The sequence below is a fragment of the Manis javanica genome, chromosome 9 (assembly GCF_040802235.1).
Source record: "Manis javanica isolate MJ-LG chromosome 9, MJ_LKY, whole genome shotgun sequence".
Lineage (NCBI taxonomy): Eukaryota > Metazoa > Chordata > Mammalia > Pholidota > Manidae > Manis > Manis javanica.
The window spans coordinates 50,214,850-50,242,611 of record NC_133164.1 but is presented as its reverse complement, the minus strand read 5'-3'; the positions used below and the strand labels follow the sequence as shown (position 1 = coordinate 50,242,611).

Here is a 27,762-nt window from a genome sequence, read left to right as displayed (position 1 = left end):
ATTTTTGCATTTTTTTCATTATTTGTAAGGTATTTTTCTTAGATATGTAACTTCAGGTTGGCAGTTATTTTCTTTCAGCTCTAAAAAATGGTATTCCATTATCTTCTGAATGCCATCATTATTAGTTTTGAAAAGTCAGTGTCAGTCCTGTTGCTCCTTTGAAGGTAACGTGTTATATTTTATTTGATATTTTTTTCAGAGTTTTTGCTTTGTTTTTCAATGGTTTTATTCTCAGCTAGTCTCCAAAGCTGTCCCTCTAATGAATCATGCCTCTTAGGATTTTTGCCCTTATATTTGCCTTCCCCTTTAATCCGGGATGGCCCTGCGACTCACTTTGACCAAGAGAGTGCACAACTCTGATGCTGGGAGACTTCTGAAGCTTGGTCATAAGTCCTGTTTACCTGGCTCCCTGGGACACTTGCTCTTGGGATGCTCCTTTGAGAAGCTCACTGTTAAGAAATACAACTACTCTCATGCCATGAGAGGGTCAAGCTGCATGGACAGGCCCTGAAAGATCTTGGAATATATGTTTCTGCTGGAGAGAGAGAGAAAGAGAGACAGAGAGAATAAGAGAATGTCTGAGATTCCAGATATGGTGGTGAGTAAGCCATTTGGAAATCTAGCCCAGTGGAACTTTGAGATGACTGACTACAGCCTTGCCGCTATCTCACTGAAACTGCACGAGAGACCACCAACAAGACCTGGTAGGCTGAATTTGGTCAACCCAGAGAACTATGAGAGCTAAGAATTAATTATTTTAGGACATTAAGTTAGGAGGTGGTTAGTTATACAGTAATAGGTAAATGCAACAGAAAATATTACCTAGAAGCAGGATATGGTTGAAACAAAACCTCAAAACATGTGGCACCACCTTTGGGACCAGGAGGCATGAAGAGGCTGGAAGAACCTGAAGGGAATTATTGATGGACTGGAAGGATAGAGAATAGGCTGTTACTAAAGGTGGAGGAAAGGCAACCTATATTGTTTGGTGGCAGAAAATTTAAAATAACTGTTGCCTGAAGTAACATGGACAGTAGAAACTGTACCTAATGAAATAGTGAACCTGTGTAAGGAGATTTCCAGGAAGAATGTCAAAAGCATGAATTAGTTATTTTTAGCCATGTGTGATAAAGCATTTGTAAGAGAGAGATGCGAAGGAGGACCTTTTCCAGTTTCAAGCAGAAATTATAGAAAATATAATGGATCCAGGGGTTACTAAATATGAAAATAAAACTGCATCTTATTCATAGCCTCTCCATATGCAAAGGCTCTCAATATAAGACCTGACCTCAGGATAAAGATTATCTCAAGGGTGTAGCTGTAAGACACATTAAGATTTCAGAAAGATTTTATGGTGTGTCTTAAAGACTGTTAGACATGAGTTTTCTGAGAATCTTAAAGGTGTCTTTCCTCAGCACCCTGATTTTCAGCACAAGGCAGGCTGGCCTATGTCAAAAAGGTTTCTGAGTGAATCTTTTGTCTAATGGAGTGAATCCCACTAGCATTCATAGGAAGCCCAAAGATCTTTTGGAGAAGTGTCTTTGGACCAAAAGGGATGGAAATAGTTCAGAATGAAAAGAGGTTTGGTTCCTAATCTTATATGGGTGAGAAGCATCCTCACAAAAGGCTTATTCACTCACAGAATGTTATCTTTTAAAGGATCCAAAGGAGAATTTCTCCCTAGCCACAGTTCCAAGGAGTACTTCTAATGAGCTAGTGCATTTCTATCAGAAAGACAAAATGAACTATGTAACTGATTATGTTTCCACTTCTGTTTTAATTCTAACCAATATATGGGATTTTATAAGTAACATTTTTTGGGGGAATGGGTAAGGATGGCCTCACACATAGCCTTTTTCATTTACTCACTATATTTTTGTAATCTTTTAAAAGTATATTTAGGAATAAGGTAGTGTGTGTTTCATTAAGAAACAATGATAAACTTTTTGATTTGGAAGTTGGGAGTTCACAGAAGCTTAGCAATTACAGAGGACTCTTTCTTACAGGTTAACCAGTAGGTCAAAGTTGATATTTCATAGTCATGAGAAATTTTTAAAACAAAACAGGGGTAACATTGGTCAAATCCTTTGATAAAAGACCTAGGCTACTTCCTAAATGCAAACCCAGTATGTCAAAGTTGATATTTCATAGTCATGAGAAATTTTTAAAACAAAACCAGGGTAACATTGGTCAAATCCTTTGATAAACGACCTAGACTACTTCCTAAATGCAAACTGTTCATCCATGGTAGGTAAATAAGCCTGGGTTTTCAGGTAATATATTATTTCTTCCAAGATACCAGAGTTTACCGATGCCCTGGAAAATGGTATTTAAATATCAGGGACAAATACTTAATTCACTGCAAGAAGGGAGGTTTATGTCATCCCTACACTCTACTGTTTAGGAGTTTTGGCAACCAGACTTTGCTAGTTCAAATACAATAAACTGTAGTATAGACAGAATGAGAACAAGGTATCGTTTAATTCAGTGGTATTTGTCTAAGGAATAAAGTGCTATGCATAGTAGCTTACAAAGCATGTGAACTTCAAAATCGAACTCAGGGAATCTATATGTGATAAAATAGCAATGTATGCCAGCAGCAGTTTCCCTAATGCCTCCCCTTTTCTCTTCATTTCCTTAACTCATCTGTATCATTCTGTTACTTAAGCCAAGGAAACAAGTCGGCGACCATAGAACTTTTTTTTTTGAGTTACAGGCAGGGGCAATAATGAAATATTTAACAACTGTGTGACATAGGTACCAATCAATCAGAACAGCTGCCTGATAAATTGGAAAAGGGGCCAGCCGTGAACAAGGCATAAACATGCCTGGGTTGAGCAGCTGAGTATCAACTTTGGTTATGGCCGCTTTTATTTTTTAACAGGAAAAAGGTAAGAAAGTAAGAAGCTGAAACTCAGTTCTCCTACTCCTGTAGTCTGTCGCCTACCAGATCATATTATTGTGGGACAGACTACATTTTTCTTTGTCTTAAAAGTTTTCTTTTCTTTTTATCTTTTGTAAATGTTTAAAACAGAAACAGCCATAAGTGAAAGACTTTCTTAGTACGGTTTATTTCCTTTCAAGTTACAAAAGAATTTAGAAATGAAACATTTCATCTTACCACACTTCTCATTATTCTTGAAGGAAGTCTCTAGGGTAATGAAACAGTTTGTGACTTTGGCGAAGGAGGACTGTGAACAAGGAGATAATTTTGTTTTTCTCCTTATCACTTAAATTGAAGCAACGTATGTGGTTGTGTTAATGAAAGAATGAGTGTTAGGCAAAAAAAAAAAAAAAAAATACACCCTCACAATGTAGAATATTATCTCTCATGTAATGAGATACTTTGAGGAAAATTTGAAACATTGAAAGTAAGAAAGGTAAGTTGAATTATAGTTTGTGTGGTGGTGGGGCTAGGGAGGGTGGTTAGGTGGTGGGAGGGAAGTGGAAACAGGTAATTTGGCATAGAATTAGGATTTTGTGGCTGGGAGGAAGATTAGATGTTATGTCCTGTCCTCTCCTATTTTGCATAAAGAAATGGAGTAACAGAGAAAGTCTCTCAGGAAAATTATGTCCCTCTTTCCTGAGGCTGTTTGCTGCTCATACACCTTTCCAAACTCATTTGTGGGGATCTGTCCCCATCAGAACTCACCTGCCCCTCATCCAGGTCCCGGGAGTGATAGCTGTGATGCTCACGTGATAGCTAAGTTATATGCTAACAGTGACAGTGGCTGGAATTTTGGAGGTGTTTTTTATTCTCCCCCTTCTTTTCTCGAGTAATTGGTGTACTTAAAAAAAATACTTTTAATTGTGGTGAAATACGCATTTACCATTTTACGACTTTTAAGTACAAGCTCTGTGGTGTTAAGAACATCCACATTCTTGTGCGGCTGTCACCACCATCCATTTCCAGACCTCTTTGCTTGCAAATCTGAAACTATACTCTTTAAACAACTCTTCATTCTGCCTCCTGCCAGTCCCTGGCAGTCACCATTCTACTTTCTGTTTTTGGATTCGACTACTCCACGGATGTCATATAAGTGGAATCCTACATTCTTTGTCTTTGTGTGACTGGCTTATTTCCCTTTGCATGATGTTCTCAGTGCTCATCCATGTTATAGCAAAAGCCAGGATTTCCTTCCTTTTGAAAGCAGAGTAACATCCCATGGTATGTATACACCACATTTTCTTTACCCTTTCATCTGTCGATGGACACTTGGGTTTCTTCCACATATTCACTCTTTAATGAGCCATTCTGGATGTGCATAGGCAGTTCCAAGGTGCATGTTCAACATGAGATTGGCACCCTTAGTGTTCCATATGTGACCCTAGTGTTACAAAGGGATAAACTGCATAGTATTTTATAAACGTAATCCAAAATGATACCTTTTCTTCACAAACTTATATAGCTGTGGGGCGAGAAAAGAGACTCACAACTGGTCTGCCACATGATGCTCAAGGCCATAGACATTTCTTAACATGATAGAATTTATGAAATTTGGTATTGGAGGGCCTCTCAATAGAGAGGGGTAGAATTTGAGCTTTGTGGCTTTGGTGTCAGGAACACCTAGGCTCAGGTTTCCAGAACTTTCTTAGCTGTATGACCTTGAGCAGATTATTTAAATTTTTAATATGAAATGAAGCATGGACCTCATGGGGTTACTGAAGATTAAATGAGACAATGCAATTAAAGTGGTTATTGCAGGTCCTGTACAGAATGAATTCCCAATAAATTCTAGTCAATGGTCAAATCTCTTCACTTTACAGATAAGGAAACTGAGCCTCAGAAGAGAAAGTGACTTGCCTGAGATCACACAGGCAAAACTACAAAGCTGGCATTCAATTTCTATTTTTAAAAAAATAAGAGGGATTTATTTTCAACAAACCAACTTTGTCTCATTGAAACTTTACTACTCATTTATGAGTGTCTACAGAAACTTATGCCAAGAAGAAACATGGCAGATACTCTTTTCTTCACTTCTTGTTTATTTGTTCTATCATTTAGCATTCAGAAAACAGTGATTTTCTTCATTAATAATAGTTATTGAGTGCCTGCCATGTGACAAGCACTGTGTGGGCACTGGGGACATAGCAGTTATGCGGGGGAGGTGGGCAAGTGTGATGAGTGTGCCAGTGGGGGTAAGCCTAGGGAGGTGTGAGAGCTTGGAGGCTTGGAGAGGGCCCGGCCCAGGCATTCAGGGTCAGGGAGTGGGAGAGCCAGAGAAGGTATGTGGCCAGGGCCCAGGTTGCCCTTTGCATAAAACTGAATAAGCCTGGCTTCTGCCTTTCAGCTAAGGGGAAGAATAGCCACATAAACAGTCACTGAGAAGATAATTGGCAAGTGCAATGTATGTTCAAGTGGTAGGGGACACAGTAGAAACAGTGACTGATTCTGCCTAAAGGGTTTTTGGAGGGGTGGTGACATGGCATGGAGGATGGGTTTAATGGAGATGCTGAAAAATGAGGTAAGCCTTATAAGATGTGTGGGATACACCCACCTAGAGAAGGTAGAGAAAGGTACTCCAGAAGGAAATCCCAGAAGCTTGTGAACACAGGGCTCCAGCTACCTGGGACACAGGTTATCCACAAAAGGAATGTGGAGGTAGATGACCTGCCGTGGGAGTGTCCTGGCCTTACTGGCTGGTGAGTACAGTGGGTCATGTTAGCATTTTGTGTCTTAATTCTGATGGCTTTTCTCTGCTATCTAATCCTTTAGGGTATGCCCGAAGTCTTTGCCAGGTATGTCTGGATCCCTCCCACTCCCAAGGGCATCCATCTCATCTGGATTCAGGGCCAGTTGTTTCATTCTACTCTTTACTCCAGTGTCTTCACCTAGGTCCCTTGAACTTGCCACTGCTGGCTGTGCCAGAACATTCTCTGCTGAGCCAAGGTGCCTTGGCTAGTGGCAACTATCAACTCTCTGGGTGCCAGGTTTGCCCTGTGATCTGCGACTGGGGATGGGGCAGTGGGGATAGATCGGGCCCCCTCTATTCCATTTCATGTGAGTGTGTGTGATGGGGGTGGGGGTGCAGGGGTGGTACTGGCTAGGAAGCTGTGTTTCTCAGGACCAGAATCTTATGACTCCCTGAACCTGCATGCTTCAGCTTAAATCCTAAACTCTTCCTTCATTAGGGCTCAAAAGCATCCTCTCAGCCCAAAGGGGAGATGTTTACCATCCCATTCTCTCCTCTGGCTTTATCTCTTCCACTATACACAGGGACCATTATAAATGCACCATTTTATTTCCCTTTCTTTGGTCAATTAAAAAAAATCCCCAAATATGTATAAATTAATGAAAACAGATACTTGTCAGAGGGTGCCTGCCCAATGCCCATGTATCTGATTCTTAACTTTGGTCTAACCAGTAGTTTGTGAACTACTTTCTTTGTCTAGAACTCTTTCATTGTCTCACTGAGGAGTTCCTGGAATTTAAGAAATAGTCAAGAAATGATTCTTGAATTCATCTGACTCTCCTGTAGGGAAGGAGGCCACTAAGGGGAGGCTGGTTTGTTTGTTGGCAGATGAATGGTATGACCAGATCTGAGTCTTACCAGAAACTGGGTTTTAGAAGAGAGAAGAGAATGGAAGCAATTGATCCTGAGTCCAGATGAGACTGATGCCTTTGGGAGTAGGAGAAATACTTGGGAGAGACTTTGGGCATAACCCTGAGGGATTAGTAGGAAGATAGGGCAAGGAAGTAGGAAGCAGGATAAGCAGGCACTGTGGCAATCAGCAGGGCACTCGGGGCCTGAACCAGGGAAGGTACCTTAGGGATGAGGTGATGGGTGCAGAATTGAAGAATGAGGGGATGGGAAAAGTTGGAAACAGATGAGGTGTGGTTGTTATGGAAGAGCACAGAATTGATGACTCTGGTTTATCTGAAGAGAGTTGGGTTGATGGTGATGAGATGAGCATTAACTGATCCATTTTACACACAGGTTAAGTGATTTGCCCAAGGTCGGCGAACATACTGATTGCAGCATTATGTGTCCTTATTGTGCTAAAAACTCCAAACCAGAATAGTTTCTACTTCATTACCCCCATGGCCTTTTCCCATTACACAAAAACTTCTACACACAGAACATACTAAAATAATTTTCTAAAATGTCATTAAAATTAAGAAGGTACTTAAAAGGACATATGAGAAGCCACATTCAACAAGTACAGAAATAAATTAGAGAAGAGAAAATATTAAAATACCTGACCTGCGTGGGTATCTGCGTAATATTTGAAATGATCTCATCCATTTAGTTTTAGTGTTTGGTGTCCTAATCTGAAATATGAAAAATGTCCTTATGGAGAGGCAGGCGAACTGAAGGAGGATATCTTAATATACAGTGAAATATAAATTAAAAAACTCTCTAAAACTATTACTAAAAGTACTGAAATACATTAGCAGGTGTGTGGGTTCAACTTTGGGTGAATGTTCTTTGAAATCAGATTCATCACCAAAATTAATCTGTGAGGTGTCAAATCTGTGCTGGGTTAAAGAGGTGAACACAGATGAGAAGATTTCATTGAAGTTTCAAATTGTAAAGGAATCAGAATTAATAATCCTCTGTCATGGGTAACCTGAGAACACAGGAGTTGAAAAACCTCATATTTTGGAAAATGCTGGATAAGAGACCCGAAGTATTGTTATTCAAAGGAGCTGTCTGGTTATCAGTTGGATTGATCTGGTTTTCTAAATAGCTTCAGACTAACCACAGATAACCACATTGAAAGGTGTCTGCAACTTTCATGCAGTGGGGTTTATTTATTTCAACAGGCTGGTCAAGTTATTTTCTTAGGATGGAGTAAGTACAGTATTTTTCTCTCCTATATTTAATTCAGACTTCTTGGAGATGGTGCACTTTAGAATGAAGAATGAAGTCTTCCTTCTTCAGTGGCTTCTGTTACAGGCTCTTCATTCATATGGACTCACATCATGAAAATGAGCATAAAGAAAAAGGGGAGGCAGAGGATAGTGCAACAGTTCAAATACGGATCTCTCTCCAAATACGGAAAATGACATATTTTTTTTTCTTGGTTGGGAAGATGTATCCCTTGGTCAATTCATAGGCAGGTTTCCATGTTCTAAGAGACAAGTTCTGATTTACCTGTTAGTGGGATGTGTGTGCATCTTGGCAGCCTAATCTCAAGGGAGACAGTCCCCTGGGACACTGCTTGCTTACACATGGTAGCACGGAAGGGATATGGCCATTGAAACTTCTGAGCTGGTCTTCCTGCCCTTTTCTGTGAAGAGCAAAGCTGCGGCTGGTATTTGAGCCTGCTACGAACTTTGCCTCACCGCTTCATAGGATGAGTGACCACTGCAAGAGTTGGCTGCCTGAGGTTTAGGAGCCCTGGGATTGACATGTTCCTTCTGAAACTGAACCTCTGAAGAATGTAATAGCTGGAGTACCTGGCAACTTCAAGCCTTCAACTAAGTGTCAGCCCATCTCCTGTTAGTGCCCGTGTCTAGGCATAGTTTTGGCTGCAGTGCCAGAGTATATTTTAGAGTGACTTGGTGTAAGGACCCTTAGTTTTATCCCCATGCAGAGTGGATGACCTCTGAATAGGTTGAAAGAGGTAGGAAGAAAGGGAGGGAGGGAGGGAAGAAATCAGGTCAAAATCAGCTTCCATGTCTTACCTACCTTCTTTTCTTACTATTCCCACATCTTATATCACTTATCCTTTTGAGTATCTAATAGATACTTATTCTATTCTATTTCCAAAATAGAATTTTTAAAATAAAGTTGATAAACAATGATATATTGGTTTCAGGTATACAAAGTAGTGACTTGATAATTATATACATTATTAGATGCTTGCCACAAAAAGTATATGTTATTATAAGTAATGTGTTATCCCATTATCATACCAAGGTATTAGAATATTATTGGTTGTATTCTTTGTGTTGTACTTCCAATCCTAGGACTAACTTATTTTACAGTTTGCAGTTTGTAGTTCTTCATCCCCTTCACCTATTTCTCCCATCCCCGCACCTCCTTTCTATGGTAACCAACAATCTGTTGTCTATATTTGTGGATCTGGTTCTTTTTTGTATGTTTTTTTTTTTAGATTCTAAGATATGAGTTCTGATTTACCTGTTAGTGGGCTGTGTGAATATAAGTGAAATCATATGGTACTTTTCTTTTTATGATTGGCTTATTTCACTTAGCATGATATTCTCTAGGCCCATCTATGTTGTCACAAATGTCAAGATTTCCTCCTTTTAATGACTAATATTCCATCATGTATATGTACCACATCTTTTTTATCCATTCATCTACAGTGGCACCTGGGTTGCTTCCATATCTTTGTTATTGTAAATAATGCTGCAGTGAATATAGTTGTCCATATATCTTTTCAAATTAGTGATTTTGTTTTCAGCCAAAGATCAATTCTACTTAATAGGTATTATGGTATTTCTATTTTTAGTTTTTTGAGGACCTTCCATATTTTTTTCCACATTGGCTGGACCAGTTCACATTCCCATCAACAGTGTAGGAGGGTTCTCTTTTCTCCACATGCTTATGCAACACTTGCTATTTCTTGTCTTTTGGATAGATGCCATTCTGACTGGTGCAAGATGATATTTCATTGTAGTTTTGATTTACATTTAATTGATGATTAGTAATGTGGAGCATTTTTTCATCTGTCTGTTGGCCATTTGTAGGTCTTCTTTGGAAAAATGTCTATTCAGGGTCCTCTGCCGACTTTTTAATTGGATTATTTGTTTTCTTGGTGCTGAGTTGTAAGAGTTCTTTATATATTTTGCATGGTAACCCCTTATTGATATATCATTTGATATATTCTCCCATATGGTAGGTTGCCTTTTTGGTTTGTTGATGGTTTCCTTTGCTGTGCAGAACCTTTTTTGTTTGATATAGTCCCACTTGTTTATTTCTTGTTTTTGTTTCCTTTGCCGAAGGAGACATATCCAGAAAGAAATTTCTCATGCTGATGTTCATGAGATTCTTGCCCATGTTTTCTTCTAGGAGTTTTATGGTTTTCTGTCTTTCATTTAGGTCTTTAATCCACTTAGAGTTTACTTTTGTGTATGGTGTAAGACAGTGATCTAATTTCATTCTCTTATATGTAGCTGTCCAGTTTTCCTAACACCATTTATTGAAGAGACTGTCTTTTCCCCATTATATATTCTAGCTCCATTGTCATAGATTAATTGACCATATATATATATATATATATATATATGTATGGGTTTATTTCTGGGCTCTCTACTGTTCCATTGAACTATGGGTCTGTTCTTGTGCCAGCACCATACTGTTTTAATCACTGTAGCTTTGTAGTATAGCTTGGAATCAGGAAGTATGATACCCCTAGCTTTGTTCTTCTTTCTCAAGATTGGTTTGGCTATTTGGGGTCTTTTATGGTTCTCTATAAATTTTAGGATTATTTGCTCTAGTTCATTGGAATGCTGTTTGTATTTTGATAGGGATTGCATTGAATATGTAAATTGATTTGGGTGGGATGGCCATTTTGAGAATATTAATTCTTCCTGTCCACGAGCATGGGATAGATTTCCATATATTTATGATTTCTTCAATTTCTTTCATCAGTGTCTTTCAGTTTTCAGATTATAGGTCTTTCACATCCTTGGTTAGGTTTATTCCTAAGTATTTCATTCTTTTTGATACAATCATAAGTGGAATTGTTTTCTGATTTCTCTTTTTGCTAGTTCATTGTTAGTATATGCGAGTGCAACAGATTTCTGTATATTGATTTTGTGTCCTGCAACTTTGCTGAATCTATTTATTAGTTCTAGTTTTTGGATGGAGTCTTTAGGGTTTTCTATATATAGTATCATGCCATCTTCAAAAAGTGACAGTTTTACTTCTTCCTTACCATTTTGGATGCCTTTTATTTCTTTTTCTCATCTGATTGCTGTGGCTAGGACTTCTATGCTATTATAATGTTGAATAAAAGTGGTGAGAGTGGGCATCTTTGTCTTGTTCCTGATCTTAGAGGGATAGCTTTCAGCTTTTTGCCATTGAGTATAATGTTGGCTGTGGGTTTCTTGTATATGACCTTTATTATGTTGAGGTATGTCCCCTCTGTACCATCTGTGTTGAGAGATTTTATCGTGAATGGATGTTGAATTTTGTCAAATGCTCTTTTCAGCATCTATTAAGATGATCATATGGTTTTTTATCCTCCTTTTTGTTAAGGTGGTATATCACATTGATTAATTTATGAATATTGTACCATCCTAGCATCCCTGGAATAAATCTCACTTGGTTGTGATAAATGAATCACTTGATATATTTTGAATTTAGTTTGCTAATATTTTGTTGCACCTATGTTCATCAGAGATACGAAGTAGAATTCTTGATTCCCTCCCCTAAACCTGTTAGTTGTCTCCATCTCAATAATGGAACCACCATCCTCTTAGTATCTAAAGCCAAAAATCTAGATGTTTTCTTTGGTTTTAATGTTTTCAATCTTGCTGCTCATTTAGAATCAGGAATCTTAAAGTCCTCTATCTAGGCTTATTCTCACCTTAGGGTTTTGCACCTTCCACCCCTCTCCAGCATTGCTCAGTCAGTGCCTTGGGCCTCCAGCATTTCCCTGTATGAAAGCTGGGTGCTGAGCTGTCATCTGGCTCCAGATTCTTTCTTATTGGGAGAAAGCTTACCCCTGTTCTGGATTTGCAATGAATTTCCTTGTTTAAGCATGTACATCATATGGTACCTGGCCAGCCTCACTAGATATCTGCCCCTTTTCTTCATGGGAAGGGAACAAACCTTTGCCTGTAGCATAAGGGAGTTGCATTCACATTCAGTCTTTTGCCCTGTGTCAACCATCAGGCAGGATCTGATGGCCAAGGGAGGCTGGCCCACACTACAGATGCTAGTCTTGCTGTGTCTCTTCTTTCTGAGAGTGAAGCATTATTGCAACCAGTGCCTTGTACGTTGTCTCCTTCTTGGCAACTTGGAACCCATAGAAGATGCAGTGGGCTGAGGTCTGTGGTTCTCTACTTCTGGTGGTTGATACCATTATAATCCTACATGCTGGGAATCCTCATTGGGGATTGGTGAACAGGTCTTCCTTCTTGCACCAACTGTTAATTCTGCTGGCATAAGCTTTCCCAAGAATTTTGCATGGATGGTATCCTTTCATTATTGAAATATCACTTCCTCCTGGAGGCCTTCCCCCATCACCCAATCTAAAGTTATCCAAGTGAAAATATTTACATAGTCACTATTAGTACATAGCATTATTTGTTTTTCTGCCTCTTCCTCACAAAAATGTAAGCTTCACTAGGGTGTGGGTCTTATTTATAATTCTAGTCATAACCCCAGTGCCTAGACTAGAGCCTGCCTCATGGTACTCCTCAAAATATGTATTGAATGAGAAAACTGACAACTTCTACTTATAGTAAACCTCCAGTTCTTATGTGATAGTGTATGAATACAATAGTGTTGGCCTATGGTGGTGTTTGAATAGGTAATTTTCAGTTACTTTTATGTTATGACAGTCACGGAGATGGACCACTTGGATTTCCCTTCAAAAAGAAGTTGCCCTTGAGCTGCAAGGGGTAAGTTAGCTAACTTGCCTTGTTAGCGCCATCAGGGTCCTCTCGGCTTGGAAGAGTAAGGTCAGCTTTTCCTGGTCAGTCCCCAATCAAGGACTGAGTGTGGTGGGAATACCAGGAAATCCTGCTTTGGAGTCTCTGTGGGTCCGGACTTTGTCAGGACTGCACCATGGTCTGAGGCTCTTCCTGCCCAATCCTATTTCTTGTCTCCTTTCCTTTCTCAGCTGTCCAATCTGCATCACAGACGGAAAGCTTTCCCTGCCCTAACCTGCTTCCTTCCCCTCTTATCTTTCTCAGGTGTAATTCCCCAGTTAAACCTCTTGCATTCCTACTCTGTGCTATTGTCTGTTTCCCAGAGGGTCCCTGTTCTTGTTGGAATGCTTTCTAAAAACAGTGGGGGCTGCTTTGCCATTTTAGTAAATAACAAAGAAAGGTTATTTGAAGTCTTTTTGTTGCCTAAAGATATCAAACTATCTTTGGGTGTTAATTGTGGACAAAAGGGATTGTTTTTCAGTTGGAGACACATTCAGCCAGAAAAAGATTTAATTCAGGTATCATTTCATAAGCAATGCCACTTACAAGGCTGATTTATTTGGGGTCGCAGAACTTTTGTACACCATTAGTTGGGAATTCTTTGGTTAAGTAATAAAAACAAAGTGTCTGTACGAGGGGAACACCAAACATTTATTGAGAACCTGTTGTGTCCCAGAGTAATTTAAAACTGTTGACCATTTCTCACTAAGTTATCACTGTGACTTTGAAGGTGGGTAACAACATCTTCATTTTTATGGAAGAGAAAATAGAATTCCCATTTTAATAATATACTGCCCTTAGGTTATTTAAGTGGTGATACCAGAACTCAGACGTCAGTTGTTTGACTCTAAAAGCCTTATCTTTTCAAACTTAGCATGCTTCTCCATCTGGAAGGAGAAATCTGAATTTTCAGTTCAGGATCTCATAATGACAGCAAAAGGATCAGATAAGAAGTGATAAACCTACATTCTAGAGCAAAATAGTTACAGCTTATGATCATAATTTGATCATACATACATAACGTAGCAAACTTGATATAATCCATAGTGTGACTTTGTGTTAATTCCAATCCCTTTTCACTAATCGACAAATGGCTAAGAGAGTTGTAATTTTTTTTGGTCCTGCCCAGATCTTCTTTGCTTTATTTTTTTGTCTTGGTTCAGTGGAGGATACTACAGATTGGCCTGCTCTACATCTGTTGCAACTCAAGTGCCGTGTCCTGAAGAGGAAGGAACACTAACAATCACCTTTTCCAAACTCCCTTGCAGCTGGGGCTCTGCATGTGTTGGAGTTCCACCAATCAAATATATACATGTTAGACTTTCATTTGAAATGCACCTATTTTACTGTCACTGATTATGGTAAAGCCTTCATGGTTCAGGAGTGAGTTGCTCTGGCAGCAGCTTCTTTGGTAGCCCAGTTCTGTGCTGTGATTTTGGGGAATGATTTTGAAATCTCCTCCCATAATCACCTGTTTATCTGTTTATTCAACCCTCCAATAATTCTGTAAACTAAATGTATATACAATATGATGTTGGGAGCCACACAAAGACAACAAGATGGCCACAGTTCATGAGGTTCCTGCTTCACTTCTTGGAGATTAGCTACGAGCCCGCGCGCGCCAACAAGGAAGCCCGCGCGCGCCAAGAGATACTCTTCTCCCCCTCCTTCCCCATTATCATATACCAATCAGAATGTAACTCGCTGCGCCACCCCTGCTATGCAGCCAATCCCCTGCCTACAAGTATCCTATGGCCCACTCTGCCCCTGAACACTGGTGTATATCTACCCCCGTCTTACAATAAAATTTGAAGGCTTGATCAGAATACTGTCTTGCCTTCGCTCTTCTCTCGCCCCCATTTTCTTTCAGGTCGGATCCCCCTCGTCCCCACGAATAACTAAGTCCCGCTGGACGGGACAAGTGGCGCCCAACGTGGGGCCAGAGGCGCGGATCCTTCGCAGGCGGACCCCCGAGTAAGATATCGTCTGGCCAGACCCCTTCTTGATGAAACAATAGGAGACGCCTTTCGCCGCTCACGGAGGTCGTCGTCCCTGGTGAGTACCGGCCGCCTTATAAGAAAATGGGAACTAGATTAAGTAAAGAAGCGGTCTTCATAAGAGACCTAAAAAGTTCGCTTAGGGAGAGAGGAGTTCGAGTTAAAAAGAAAGACTTGGTAAAGTTTTTTATTTTTGTTGATGAAGTCTGTCCGTGGTTTATTGTTAATGGCCCCGAAATTCATCCTAAAAAATGGCAGAAAGTAGGTAGAGATTTAAATGATTATCTTATCAAAAACGGCCCTGACTCTGTTCCTGTTTCAGTATTTTCCTATTGGAGTCTTATCAGAGATATTGTTGAAAATACTGACCCTGATAAACGTCAACTCTTGTCAGTGGCAGAATATTGCCTCCGCCCCCTATCTCGGGCGGCCTCAAAATCGTCTCTTTCGAGTGATCCCCCTGCTCCAAAATCAGCTAAATCCCCCTCCCCTAGCCTGACACCATCTTTGCTCGGTGCCCTCCATGATACCCCTCCCAAATGTTGCATTTATCCGCCTCTCCCTCGAGATTCGGACTTTGTCGATACACAAAAGGTTTTTCCGGTCGTGACTAAGAGCCAAAATAGCGAACCTTTAGATCCGGGAGACGCGGCCGAACTAGAAGACGAGGCGGCCAGGTATCACAACCCAGATTGGCCCCTTGCCGCCCCGTCGCTTAACCCCCCTTCTTACACTCCCCCTATTCGGCCTCCCAATGTTTGCGCCCCGGCCTTTTTGCCTCCGTCGGCCCCTCCGCTACCCCCTCCGGCTCCCGGTCCTGTTAGCCCCCCTACCAGCACTGAAGACCTAATAGCACAGATAGTAGAACAAAGAATAACTTGCCATCTCCAAAAATTGGTTGTCTCCCAACCAGTTCGTCCCTCATTATCTTCGCAAAGGGGCCTCTCTAAGAAACCGCTTACAGCCACAAAACCTAAAAAACTGCTCTTTCCTGTTCTTACCCGGGCCTCCGCCCGCTCTGGCCCCACCTCCACAACACGTAGCCCAGAAGAAGGCGATCTTGAAAGCGATGGTGAAGACGCCCCTGCTGCTCAGGAATTAGAAAGTGAGGGGGAAGAGCAGGCTGAGCCAGAGCCGGCCGAGCCTGCCGATGGCCCTAGAGAATTTCACAAAATCCATTTCAAAAGCTTAAAAGAGCTGAACGCGGCCGTTAAAGCTTATGGCCCCAATGCCCCTTTTACCCTTTCTGTTCTTGATTCGCTGTCTCGAGGAGGACATTTACTCCCAAGTGAATGGCTGCGTATAGTCCAGGCTGTGCTTACCCGTGGTCAGTTTCTAACTTGGAAGGCAGATTTTGCTGACCGCTGTCAGACCATCGCTGCTGCCAATGTAAAAGACCCTCATTCCCCAACAGCATCCTGGACGTTTGATAAGCTTACGGGACAGGGCAGATATATCTCTGAAACCAGGCAGCAGCGCCTTCCCCTTGGTCTTTTATCTCAAGTGAAAGATGCCGCTTTGGGCGCTTGGATATCACTCCCTGCTTCCGGGACTGCTAACACTCCTCTAACTAAGATCACTCAAAGCTCGCAAGAAGACTATAGCGAATTTGTTAGCAGACTGTTAGAGGCCGCCGAAAGGACCCTTGGTTCCGCGGCTGCCAATGATAAGATTGTAAAACAGCTAGCCTATGAAAACGCCAATTCGGCATGTCGAGCCGTCCTCCGCGGTAAGACTCGAGACAAAACTCTTGATGAAATGCTGAGAATGTGTAGAGATGTCGATCCTTTTACATCCAAAGTCCAAGCCCTTTTAGCTGTAGGTGCCGCTGTTCAGACTCCCCCGGCTTCTTATCCTCCTTCCTTCCCCAGGGGCGCACCGCCTATGCGTAACTGCTTTAAATGTGGACAGCCAGGCCATTTCGCTCGCCAATGCCCTACCTCAGCTCCTCCTCCTAGAGTTGGGTCAGTCCCCGGTATTTGCCCTCGCTGCCATAAGGGGCGGCACTGGGCCAAAGAGTGCCGTAACAATCCAACAAATCCTTTTTACAGTACCACAAATCCTTTCACCCCCCCTTTTCAGGGAAATGGGCTGAGGGGCCAGCCCCGGGCCCCCCAGCCAATTCCATTTCAGCCGGCCTCGGGGAACAGCCTAGCTGTAGCACTCCCGCCCTCTATCGGGCCACACCCGGGAGTGCAGGACTTGACCTCTGTGCCTCCTCCTCAACAATATTAACGCCTGAAGAGGGAGTTACAATTATTTCCACAGGAATTTATGGCCCACCTCCCAAAGATACTTATTTTCTAATTTTAGGGCGAGCTTCCACCACAATAAACGGCCTTATTGTCCACCCTTCCTTAGTTGACAATGACTATACTGGAGAAATAAAAATTCTTGCTAGTGCTCCCCAGTGCCCTGTCAGCATTATGAAAGGTCAGCGCCTTGCGCAGGCACTCCCCCTCCCTTTAAGTACATCTCACCCTGCTATTCATAAGAAGCGAGGCTCCTCTACCCCAGGTTCTTCAGACTTATATTGGATCCAAGCTATTACTAAAGAACGCCCCACTCTTAAGCTTAAGATCCAAGGAAAAGTATTTGAAGGAATTTTAGATTCGGGGGCCGACTCTACGGTCATATCTCAGGCTTCATGGCCCTCCAGCTGGCCCTTACACGCTTCCTTGACCCATCTACAAGGAATTGGGCAGTCAAGAAACACCTTACAGAGCTCACAGTTACTAAACTGGGAAGATGAAGAAGGAAATACCGGATTCATTCAACCCTTCGTAGTTCCTGGGTTGCCAGTAAATCTTTGGGGAAGAGATATCCTTTCTCAAATGAAAGTCATCATGTGTAGCCCTAATGAAGTTGTAACACAGCAGATGCTTTCACAGGGTTACCTCCCTGGTCAGGGGTTGGGCAAACTAAAACAGGGAGATCCCAACCCGATACTGGCCACGCCTAAGATAGACCGCTCAGGTTTAGGGTTTGAAAAACATTTTTCGTAAGGGCCGTTGCTCCTCCTGCACTCCAGGCAGACAAGATTACTTGGAAAAGTGATGTTCCTGTCTGGATCGATCAATGGCCCCTTACCACTACAAAATTAAATGCAGCCATAGAGTTAGTGCAGGAACAGCTGGCTGCTGGACATATTGAACCTTCTACATCCCCTTGGAACACCCCAATCTTTGTAATTCAAAAGAAATCAGGCAAGTGGAGGCTCCTACAAGACCTCAGGGCGGTCAATAAGACCATGGTCCCTATGGGCGCATTACAACCGGGAATTCCCTCTCCAATAGCCATTCCTAAAGGGTATGTCAAATTAGTAATTGATCTAAAAGATTGCTTTTTCTCCATACCTTTGCATCCTGATGATTGCAAACGTTTTGCCTTTAGTATACCCATTACCAATTGTGTAGGGCCTTCTCCCCGGTTTCAGTGGAGAGTTCTCCCACAAGGAATGGCCAACAGCCCTACTCTTTGCCAAAAGTTTGTAGCCCAGACTATAGACCCCTTTAGGTTGCTCTTCCCCACTTTGTATATTATCCATTATATGGACGATATTCTTCTTGCCGGTCCTGACCAGCAACAGCTCTATGCGGCCAGTCAACAGCTAGTCACTGCCCTCCGAGATCGAGGACTACAAATTTCCCCAGAAAAGGTCCAGGTCCACCCCCCCCAACTATTTTTAGGCTTTGAATTATTTTCTAATAAAATCCTCACTCAAAAAATTCAGTTAAAGAGAAGCTCCTTAAACACTCTTAATGATTTTCAGCGTCTGCTAGGAGACATCAACTGGCTCAGGCCTTATTTAAAGCTGACCACCGGAGAGTTAAAGCCTTTGTTTGATGTCCTACGTGGAGACCCTGATCCTTCCTCCCCCCGCTCGCTCTCATCAGAAGCACAAAGGGCATTAACCATTGTAGAGCGGGCTATTTCTGAACAGACCATTAGCTACTTCTCTCCACATCTAAGTTTGTGGCTGCTCATTTTCCCTACCCCCTTCTCCCCTACAGGAGTCCTTTGGCAAAACCATCCACTATTTTGGGTTCATTTGCCAGCCTCCCCCCCTAGAGTCTTAGCTACCTATCCTCAATTAGTTGCTGCCCTCTTACGTTTAGGCCGAGAGGCAGCTCTCAAGTTGTTTGGGAGAGACCCTGAAGTTATAACCCTCCCATACAATACATCTCAATTACAATGGCTTATTCAACATGATGATGATTGGGCAATTAGCTGCACCTCCTTCCAGGGGACAATAGACAATCATTACCCTGCAGACAGATTAGTCCAGTTCCTTCAAAAGACCCCGGTTGTCTTTCCCAAAAGGACTAAAACCACGCCAATTGCTGGGGCCGTAATGGTGTTCTCTGATGGGTCCTCCTCCGGTATAGCCGCTTTCAGTATTAATGGGCAAGTTACTCGAATACAGACAGACCTCTCTTCTGCACAACTTGTTGAACTAACTGCAATAATCAAGGTTTTTGAGCTTTTAATAGATGCCCCCTTTAACCTTTACACTGATAGTGCCTATGTAGCAACCTCTGTTCCCCTATTAGAGACAGTGCCTTACATACGTCCCTCTACAAATGCTTCCCCCCTATTCGCAAAATTGCAAAAATTAATTTTAAGCCGCGATGCCCCTTTTTTCATCGGGCACATACGCGCTCACACTGGCCTTCCAGGGCCGCTTGCCAAAGGCAATGACAGGGTTGATCTGGCGACTCAATTAGTAGCCTCTGTCACGCCAGACTCACCCTTGGCTGCAGCCCAACGGGCTCATGAACTACATCATCTCAATGCTCACACTCTTAGACTCAAATTTTCAATCACCCGAGAACAGGCCCGCCAAATAGTTCGACAATGTCAAGGATGTCTAACTCTCCTCCCAGAGCCTCATAACGGAATCAACCCCCGGGGATTAGTCCCAGGAGAGATATGGCAAATGGATGTCACTCATTACCCTCCCTTTGGTAAATTAAAATATATCCATGTGTCTATTGACACATGTAGTGGTTTCCTATGTGCATCCTTGCAAACGGGAGAGGCAACTAAAAATGTTATTACCCATGTTCTCTCATGCCTGGCATATCTACCACAACCTAAAATCTTAAAAACTGACAATGGGCCTGGATACGCCAGCTCTAGCTTTAAACAGTTCTGTGCGCAGTTAGATATTAAGCACGTAACAGGAATTCCCTATAATCCCCAAGGCCAAGGCATTGTTGAAAGAGCCCACTTAACCCTTAAAAACATGTTATTCAAACTTCAGTCGGGGGGAGAAGTACTCTATCCGAGAACAGGTAATGCAAAGACACTCCTAAATCATGCACTGTTTGTTCTCAATTTCCTTACTTATGACTCCGCGGGTAAAACCGCTGCTGATCGCCTTTGGCATCCCTCCACGGCAGATAATTATGCACAGGCTATGTGGAGAGATCCGATGACCAACACATGGCACGGGCCTGACCCTGTGCTCATATGGGGGAAAGGACATGCTTGTATATATGATGCTAAGGCACAAAATGCCCGATGGCTCCCAGATAGGCTCATTAAACTCCTAGACACAAATAGAGGCAAAAACAATAATAATTCCAGTCCAGGGCATATTAACCCCTGAGAAGCCTTCCCTTTCTGTTTATTTTCAGGAGGCAAAAATGAAGATATGTACACTATTGACCCTCGTCATGACCTTTCGCCCCGTTTGGACCCATCAGATTTCCAATTTCACCTGGACAGTCACCAATGAAGCAGGAGACGTCGTTTTCAGTTCTTCCACCTTAGCAAGTACCCCCCCATGGCCTGTTCTTGCCCCTGATCTCTGTGACTTGGCCGCTGGAGCTTCTGCGGCCTGGGGGACCCCAGACATTTACTTTCCTTTTTCCACCTCCCCTGAGACCTACCCTGAGGGACAATCTACCACTTCTCCTGGGTGTAACAACACCCCTAGGAGAACCTACCTCAGAGAAACAGAATTTTATGTCTGCCCGGGAGCTCATAGAGATCGAGCCCTTAACTATAAATGTGGATATAGAGACTCCTATTTCTGTGACTCCTGGGGGTGTGAGACCACGGGAGATGCTAGTTGGAAGCCTAGCTCCACCTGGGATTATATAACTGTAAGTAGGGCTTGGAATCCCAAGCCTAACTCAACTGTTACCCCAGAATGTCAAAGCACCCAATCCACAAGAGGGCGATGTACACCGCTCTCCATTACCTTTACTGACAAGGGAAAAAGGGCCCCTATTGATGGATGGCTCAGGGGACATGAATGGGGGCTAAGGCTTTATGTTTCAGGAAAGGACCCTGGGCTCACTTTTAAAATCAAATTAATTCGATCCATTCCAAACGCCAACAAGCACGTTGTCCTTGGCCCTATTGCCCCTAAGGCAAGAGACCCAAGACCTTCTAACCCTTCTCCCCTGTCTACTAGTACTGTTTTCCAGGCCTTGCTCCCCCCGGTTTTACCCTCCACAGGCGAAATCCTTAAAGGCCTGGCTAATGTGACTGCAAAATCCCTTAACTCCACTGGATATAGCGAGTGCTGGTTATGTTTCTCCCCCGTTCCCCCGTTTTACGAAGGGATAGCAGTTTTAGTAAACACCTCAGCAGACCTCATACTTACCAATGACTCCAGCAAGACTCGCTGGTCAGACCCCTCCCGTTTTTCAGAGACCTCTCCGGGTCTCACATTGACGCAGCTTTCGGGAATAGGCCTCTGTATACATAGCCCCCTCTTGCGTCTACCCCCTCAGCTAGTACCCATTTGTAACAGCTCCTTCTCACCCCCGCTGTCCTATGAATTCCTTGTCGCGCCCAACGGTACTTATTTTGCTTGCTCCTTTGGCATAACGCCCTCCGTTAACCCGCGCTTATTAATATCTAACAATGAATATTGTGTTTTAGTCATGCTCATGCCCAAGATTTTCATACATCCCACCGAAGACCTCCTTCCATATTACTCGGGCTCTACTCGCACTAAGCGTGAGCCAGTAACCGCCATTACCTTATCTGTATTATTAGGACTAGGAGCAGCTGGGGCTGGAACAGGCATTGCCTCCATAATTACTTCTAAACAACAATATTATGCTCTTAGTCAAGCTATTGATAAAGACATACAAAATCTGCAAGAGGGTTTAGACAACCTGAAAGAATCTGTTGTCTCTCTCTCTGAGGTAGTGCTCCAAAATCGCCGAGGGTTAGACCTCCTTTTCCTGAAAGAAGGAGGCCTCTGCGCTGCTCTTAAAGAAGAATGTTGCTTCTATAAAGACAAAACAGGGTTAGTGCAAGATAGCATTGATAAAGTTAAGAAAAACCTAGAAGCCAGGCAAAAACAAAGAGAAAAGGATGAGGCCTGGTATAAAAACTGGACCTCTGCCACCCCTTGGTTAACTACTCTGATCCCCACCATCCTTGGACCCTTGGCAGGATTCTTCCTTTTAGTGTCTCTTGGCCCTTGGGCCTTAAGAAAACTGACAGTTTTTATTCGAGAGCAAGTTGACCAGCTCGTCAAGCCAGCGGTTGCTGTTCATTATCACAGACTTACAGCCTGTGATGAAGAGTCTTACACCGAGCCAACCAATGCTCCCGGTCTCCGGTTTTCAACTTTACAGGCGCCTCAACCATGGTACCATCGATTCTGGCACCGTACTTAATGTGGCCCATATGCTGGTCAGCCAGAGCCAGACATACCCCTAACTATGAGGGTATGGGCATCGAGATGAGTGCGAGACAAAGTACCGCAAGGGAGGGTTCTTCCTAGAACCTCTCTGGTCCTCCCTGAGAATACGCCTGGCTTGCATAGAGGTTGGTATCCATATGTACATAAAGCCTTGATATATTAAAGTCAATTTGGCTTTCAGCTCTGCCTCTCCTCCCTAAAAGATACCGAGAGCATTTGCAGGATGTTACCCTGCTGGAGGAGCCAGGCCTCTATTCCCTCACTCGATTAAGGCCCACCTTTCTAAAATAAATAGAAAGAGAGGAGATGTTGGGAGCCACACAAAGACAACAAGATGGCCACAGTTCATGAGGTTCCTGCTTCACTTCTTGGAGATTAGCTACGAGCCCGCGCGCGCCAACAAGGAAGCCCGCGCGCGCCAAGAGATACTCTTCTCCCCCTCCTTCCCCATTATCATATACCAATCAGAATGTAACTCGCTGCGCCACCCCTGCTATGCAGCCAATCCCCTGCCTACAAGTATCCTATGGCCCACTCTGCCCCTGAACACTGGTGTATATCTACCCCCGTCTTACAATAAAATTTGAAGGCTTGATCAGAATACTGTCTTGCCTTCGCTCTTCTCTCGCCCCCATTTTCTTTCAGGTCGGATCCCCCTCGTCCCCACAAATAACTAGGTCCCGCTGGACGGGACAATATGATATTTGCTTTTGTTTAATATATTGATTTATGTACCTGCACTTAAGGATTTTGGTCAATGCTGTTCACAATCCTAAGACTATGTTTAGATGAATGAGAAGTTCCTTATATAAGAAGGTCTAATTTACAAATTGCAGAAAAATCTTAGTTTATCTGTTGGTTGCACAAAATTTCCACTTCAAGCATGAGTTCCTATGAACCATGTGGCTATAACTCTTGCCACTTTGCTATTCAGCTTTGTTATTGCACAGATTTATCAGCAATGTTGAACCTTAAGACATAACTTTCCTATAGGGAGCAAAGTACAAAATTCTAGCTGTGGATGTTTATTGCCAAAAAATGGCTTCTGCATTTTTTTTTCTGAGGTGTTTCCCTAATTTAGACCTCAGAGCTAGCAGAGAATTTAAAGGCTCTATTTACTGTGATTCAAGAGTAGCTCCTAGAAACATAGCCCTCTTCCTGGGCAGATATTGTAGAATACTAATATTTCTTGTGTTCCATTCTCAACTCCCCAGACTCCCCAACATCTTTCTCCCTGGGCCCCTTGATATCACTCTGGTCACAATTTAATTATTTCACATTACGTATTGGGGCTACTAGGTGTATAGTGTCAGAGAGCACAGTGTGTATCAGCCTGAACTCACACTGTAACATACTCTGCAAGATAACATGCATTCATGGGAAGACTTTGCAGACTGCAAGATATTATGCAAATGCTGGCTTCTCTTACTGGCTTAATTCCTGGGTCCTAAGACTTCACAGGGACTTTTCAGGAACTTCATAGAAGGATCAGAGCTTTCCACTTCTCTTCACCCTGAGCAACTCTACTTTTATCTCTTGCTGTTCTGTTTTATGTTCTGCTGCTAAAAAGTTTTGAAGACCATTGATCTTACCAACCCCTAACCTATGCATTTATCCCCTTTAAAACATATGTTTTAGTTGGTTGTACAGCCTTTGTTTGAATATATCTAGTGATGGCAAACTCATTACTTTATGAGGTAGCTCAGCCATTTTAGGACAGTTTGTTTTTCATTGCTGTTTTGTAACTCTTTAGGTCAAGATAGAAGAAATACTAGTTAAGTGATTCTACCCTTGGGTTCTGGTTAATTAAGGCTTTCCTCTGTAAATATTTTTTAGGCACACATATTCATTCTAGGAATTTTGGAAATTCACACCCTTATTTTATGTCCTTTTTTAGTAGCGACAAGAGTAGGCATATTGGCCCACCACTTTCATTTATATGTATTAATAATGAGACATAAAAGAACCATAACATGACAGTGGGTCACCACAAGCAATTCATGGACAGTATCATGGTTCAGGAGATTTAGAAATGAGATGGGACAAAGGAAGGAAGGGACAGATGTTTACACTGAGGGCTTACTTTGTACTAAACCATCATGTATTTTTTTCATATGCAGTGCTTACAAAAACCCATCTTACATGCAATTTCTTGAAGCCCAGATACATGAAGAAGATAGTATAAGTTTCACAGCTAGTAAGTAATGGAGTTGGTGCTGTAACCCAATCTGTCTGATTCAGAAATCAGAGTTCTTCTGTTACAGAAGATAATTTTCAGGCCTTCAACTCTGGCCACTACTATTACCATTATTATTGTATTGTCATAATACACACAGCAGTCAATAATGTCACTTAATAATTTCCTCTTCCAGCCTCAGTTTGCTTATCTGCAAAATGGGAATAATAGTCATAGCTCCCTTGAAGAGTTGTTATAAAGAATATAAAAGCAATTACAAGTTATGCCCTTAATGTCTGCCTCGCACAGAGTTAACATGGGATATATGATAACTTTTGATTCTTATTGTTATTAATGCCATGGTCTTCCCTGAGTAAATCAGGGAGTACAAGAGCATTCACACATGCATAGTTGAATGAGGAACTACAGGAAAAATGCCTATGTCAGAATGCCCCTTATGTGCCAGGAGCTTTGCCGATGATTCGATCATGCGCATGGGGGTGGGGGGTGGGGTTGAAGGGAAACACTCTATTGCTTCCAGGCTAAGAAGGACCCTGAAAGATGCACATGCCCTGCAGCCAGTACTCTGGAAGTGTGAATATGAAAGGAAGACAGTCCACTCCATAGGCACACCAGGCCAAAGTCATCACTGTGAAGCTGGTTTTATCCCTTCTATTCATAAACCTCTGATATGGGAAACAAATCCATTAAACCAAATAGGATTAAGTTGCCAAGCTTGGCTTAATACTTTCCCTGGATGCGGTTGTCAGGCATCATTTCCTGCTAGCGTTAATGGAATGTGGTCAGATTCTAACCCCTCGTTGTCCCGCAGTTGTCCCACCATCCAGGGAAATGTGAGGCTGAGAGCTGCCGCACACCACATGCTTCTCTAATGTATCACAATTACAGAGACCACTGTGCTAAGTAACTTTCCACGGATGTGCTCTGAAAACTTGCAGTGTGTTCAATCACCCTCATCATTTGTCATTTGGGACCTGTGGTGAGGTGGTATGGTGATGGCTGTGCTCAGCTGTGGTAGAATAAATGCAGTTGCCTCAAGAGATCTTACTTTCCTTTGATGTGTACCGCATGGCCTACTAGAGCTTGGGCTCTTGGAGCTTCATTTGTATCTTAGTTTGGCCCCTTGGAAGAGAAGGAAGCAAAGCTGCGGAGGCAACGCAGGTGCTCACGGCTGCCATGCTGGATCTCATGTTCCTGAGAAGCAGGTTGTGGGGAGTTGTACTTCGCATCTGCAAAGCAATGGCCTTTCCAAGTCTTCTGAGAGGCCTGGGTATGGGAATTATCCCCTTACCACTGCTGTGGTGCTGGGTGAGGTGCTGGTGTCAGACGCTGCCAGTGACAGAGCAGGGCGTGCCGCCCATCCCCCGGGTCAATCGCATCGTGGGGAGTGCCGCCCGTGTACAGCTTGAAGTGTACAGCATGGTCTATTGTCCCCGCCGAGCAGGGTGTGCTGCCCGACCCGAGACAGCTTGGTAGGACTCCTTTGTGCCTTACTTGGTGTCTCTGGGGAGTGGAGCTTTGGAGCTCTGATTGCTGGAAAGAGGGGCTAATTATTTACCCAGAATGCTTTCCAGAAACTAACCCAGATCTGCAAAAAGCTTTGTGTTATTGGCAAGAGCACCACTTGTCAAGTCCCAGCTTTGCATTTCAGAAATAGGTGAAAATGAGATGGGAAGGAGGAGGCAGCTCTCGGGGGCTCTCGGCACCAGTCCCGGCCTGATGCATGGCTCTCTCCCAGGGCTGTGCGTGTTGGCACTGCTCCCTCCAATGACGGGGAGGGGGTACTAACGATGGCCTTGTTCTCTCTGAGAGCCCCACACTCCAGTTAGTAAGGTGCAGCTAGGCAAAACCCAGCAGAGATGGCTGTGAGTGAAGGCAGGTGGGGCACTAATGGGCACGTGAGGAATTATTTAATAGGAGTTCAGGAACATGTTGAGTTTCTGTAGGTTCCTCTCAGGAAAGCAAAGTTCTCTCCTATTTACTAGGGTCCAAAAGTGGGTTCCTTAGTCTCAGGGGCTGCTTTGTCTTTGGGGAGGCACCCTGGTTGGCTTATCACACAGGGTAGTGGCAACTTCATCCAGTGGGTTGCCCTTTGTTGGGGTCATGCGGAGAAGGACTGCTGACATACAAGAACTTATTCCAGCCTGCTTTGGGACAGACATTACCCCTCATAGAGAACCACTGGTCACCCATCTTCAGACCACCATCCTCCTTTCCAGCTGAATTTCCAGATGCTCCTTCCATTCAGGGGCCTGAACTCTTTCCTCCCCAAAGATGCTCCTTGCTCTCTCATGTCTCCTGCCTTTGCGTGTGTGGATCCATCTGTCAGCAGGAAGAGGCCCTCCTGCCTCCTCTGCCTGAGCGTTGTGCAGGGCCCAGCTCCGTGTCATCTCTATGAGGCCCTCCCAGTCTCACTGGTGAACTCAGTCGTGGACTTGTCTCCATGGTGAAGGGTCCCCACCAGTAAGATGGCAAACTTCCGGCTTCTCTTCGGGGTCCTCAGTTCCCGCCGGCGCCACCTGAAGCCCAATCACCTCTCGCCCCCCTCCCAATCCCAGCACCTAGCCAACAGCCAACAGCCCCGTAGAAGTGACACCTCAATCAATTCATGCCCCCTCCTATATAACCCAGCACCTTTCCCTAATAAAGCGGAACTCTCCGGTGAATTGCTGCTATGTGTCGCTCCTTTCCTTTCATTGGTGCCGAAACCCGGGAGACGGGACACCCCAACTGGGCCCCGTCTTCCCCCCGACACCAGCAGCAGCTTGCCCTCGTCCTCTTTTTCCGGCGCTGGCTCATCACACTCACCACTCCTCTCTGGCCTTTAGGTAAGTTTCCCCCCCGGAGTGGGTCGCTCTTCCCTGAGCTATCGCAGTGCCATTGACCGTGATCGTCCGGCAAGGCCCTGACGCTCGGGATGAGGAGGGAACGCTCCCCGCCTCAGGCCTTCACGGCTGCGGCGGACCCTCAGGCCCCTCCTCCAAAAGCCATAAATCCCCGCCTCAAGCCTTTACAGCTGCGGGGAACGCTCAGGCCCCTCCTCCGACAGTCATAAACGCATTCACCATCCCTTCCATCAGTGCTGAAAGTTTTTAAGCAAAATTTCCCCGGGGTGGGCCACTCTTCCCCAAGCTATCGCAGTGCCATTGACCGTGATCGTCCGGCAAGGCCCTGACGCTCAGGGATGAGGAGGGAACTCTCCCCGCCTCAGGCCTTCACAGCTGCGGTGGACCCTCAGGCCCCTCCCCAAACAGCCATAAATCCCCGCCTCAAGCCTTTACGGCTGCGGCGGATGCTCAGGCCCCTCCTCCAACAGTCA

General features: G+C 43.6%; 1 long non-coding RNA gene across 1 annotated transcript; it reads left to right on the top strand.

The window, feature by feature from the left end:
* The first annotated feature begins 13,743 nt into the window (after positions 1–13,743).
* Positions 13,744–22,847, top strand: LOC140843369 (uncharacterized). The gene is made up of 2 exons (XR_012121056.1): positions 13,744–14,629; positions 20,214–22,847. It is a non-coding gene; the product is annotated as an uncharacterized lncRNA (long non-coding RNA).
* Positions 22,848–27,762: the final 4,915 nt, after the last annotated feature.